General features: G+C 41.3%; 1 non-coding gene across 1 annotated transcript; it reads right to left on the bottom strand.

The window, feature by feature from the left end:
* Positions 1-1,148: 1,148 nt before the first annotated feature.
* LOC146610201 (Nuclear RNase P) lies at positions 1,149-1,440 on the bottom strand. The gene has a single exon (XR_014905039.1).
* Positions 1,441-2,770: the final 1,330 nt, after the last annotated feature.

Below are 2,770 nucleotides of genomic sequence, written 5' to 3'. Positions count from 1 at the left end.
GACTACTTGCAATAATCCTTCCATAGTATATGGAACTGGCACACAAAGCTACTATTTCATTTAGAAACAAAACAGATTTGCACACTTTCAAGTAGCACGCAGAAAAATCAGAAAGTATGCATGTTAAACAATTTAAAATATTTGATACTTACAGGTTAACCTGTAGGTTACAATGGGAATCTTAAAGATGTTTTGAGATTTAGCAGATGCTGCTGGGCTGGTTTGCTGTTCTGTGCTTAACTGCTGTAGTCAGTCACACAGATAGAAGGATCCAGAACTCATCTTGGAGTAGGCCAACTCAATAGACATCATTTCATTTGCCTCCTGTTCAACCCACTCTGTGAATGTGTTATCACTGTGGCATCATCAGATGATGTTCGAGGTTAAACTCTGTGGCTCTGTGTTTCAAGATCGTGCGGGCAACACTTCGTGTTCCAATAAGGCTAAAAAGTGGGGCAGAAACATGAACTGGTTTTGTTTGGGGGCCAAACTGAAGCTGTGCACCAAGGACAGTAGGACACAATATGATCACGGAGTTGTTTTCTGAAAGTTTAGTTAAGTGGTTACATGTTAAACAAAAAAGCAGTATTAAATAAAGATCCACAGTAAACACTTTACATACAGGTGCATCATCCGTAAAGACACCTAAATTACAATGCCAGTATTTTTCAGCGTTGTGCACTGTGCACCTCAAGTGTTCCACTGAAAAGGCATTATTTTTGTATGATAACTTGCACATGTAAAGCAGTATGTCATAAAAAAACAGGTTCTTGGCACTTCTTGTGTCTCACCAATGTCATATGCACAAACTGCATGTGAATATAGGCCAATGCAAGACCAAACAAGCGTATTAAGAAACATTAACATTCATCATTAACATACATGAGGAAACAGATGCTTTCAGTGTCTAAATCCAGAAGCATTTCCTTTTAACCTTGTGTTTACATTGCCCTCTCTCACAGAGAGATGTGAATATTTTGAATATGAATATTTCCTACAAGCATTTCATGTGAGATGCAGATTTATGATTTGCATTCACAATGTTGTCTTATGCGTGTGCCACAGTCCAGAAAAGTCTACTGTCATCAAGAGGACATAAATGACCCTCCAGTCACATGATCCTTGATGGTTTAATATTTGTGCAAAACGTGGGGGGAGAGTAGTCTGAATTGGGTTGTGGAGATCTGCCCCAACTCATTCATCGCACTCAATCGCCAGCCGCGAGCGCTTCCAAGTCATCAGAGAGATGCATCCACCTGCCAACCGGCTTCTCCTGCTACACCTGCTCTCATTGACCCATGCTTTCTGTTCACTCGCTCACCCGGATTCAGGTGATGCCCTGCAAGGGCAACGATTGGCTCTTCTCTCAGACCTTCCCCAAGGTGATTGGTGGAGTGACAAGCACTCGGCACGTGACCTCTTCAATGAGCTTCCTCCCACGGATTAGCACGCGCTGCACACCAGGTATAACTAGGGTCAAAAAGACGCGTGGAATCCTTATCACGGTTTGTTGCTTTAACGAGTATTTTGGGAGGGTTAGAATTTGAGCTATCCCAGAGGGAAACATAATTCACAAATGTGTTTAGATTGTTTTTAATTTTATTTTAATTAATTTAAATAAAAGAAGGAACTGAACGCCCCGTTGCATTCTGGGCCGTTCAGTACACGCCGTTCACTGCGATTATTGTTATTTCGATCAAGAAGACTTTTTAAAATGTATTTTATAGCGCAGAGGAAAAAAAATATAAGCAGGAAAACTTCAGCTAATGTGTGAGTACAACCTGTTGGTTGCTTTTCGTGTTGTTAGTGACTTTATAGGAAACCTTTGTCAAGATAAGGAATTTAACAAATAACATTTCAGCCCATGCTTTCAGAAGATTTACATCAAAGACTGATGTTTGCTCCATTACGACTACATCGCTGAAATCGGCTACAATAGAAGACGAGCAGCCAAACCCAGACGTGTATATAAAGCTGTGCTTGTATCCAAACACTAGATGGCAGGCAAGCACAGTATCAGACTTGTCTTCTCAGCTGTGAGGAACTCGTGTGTTCCTGCATCTTGTGATTTTATCAGCTTGTTTAACTCTCGCCCACAGGCAGCTGTAAGGTGAAGAGTATAATTCACACAAGCAGAAATGTTTTATGAAGCTCCCAGACCCCAAGGAGATATAATTAACTCAATGCTCAGAGGAACAGGTGTAAAATGAATATGGCCAGATCACAGATGGCATGCAGGGAAATTTGGTTCTGAGCCCACAGAAAAGGTATTTATTGTGTTTTCGTACGAAGGAAATGAGGCTGAGTCGCTGTTAAACGGCATAGCTTTCCTAAACACGTGCACAGAGAAAGCTCCGTAGGCGGCAGTGAACATCCTGCTTCCTCAGTCATATAATAAATGGTCAAGGCAAGGTCCTCTTCACACAGCGAGACAGCCACAAATAAAGAGTGGATGTACATCTTGATGGGGGGGGACAGTCCAGATTTCCAATGAATGAAATCAGAAAATACAGCATCACCAAGGACAACATGTAATAATCTGTTTTCTGGGGCCATAGAAAGGTGCCATAACGCTGATTTTAGAACGATTTGTGTTTTCTGAGAATATCGAACAGCTCAATATGTTCTGTCATCTGAGGCTTTTGCTCCCTACAATCAGCCTATTTTAAGTTGGGTAACAGAGAGATTTTTAGTACTAGGGCCATTTTTGGAAGGAAGAAGAGAAACTACTTTGACCCAAATCATCTCTGGTGTCCTTGAAGACACTTAT

This window comes from Diplotaxodon limnothrissa, linkage group LG20 (assembly GCF_057381915.1).
Source record: "Diplotaxodon limnothrissa isolate DT_005_m linkage group LG20, D_limnothrissa_male_GT1.1, whole genome shotgun sequence".
Taxonomy (NCBI): domain Eukaryota; kingdom Metazoa; phylum Chordata; class Actinopteri; order Cichliformes; family Cichlidae; genus Diplotaxodon; species Diplotaxodon limnothrissa.
This window is presented reverse-complemented; position numbering and strand designations above follow the sequence as displayed.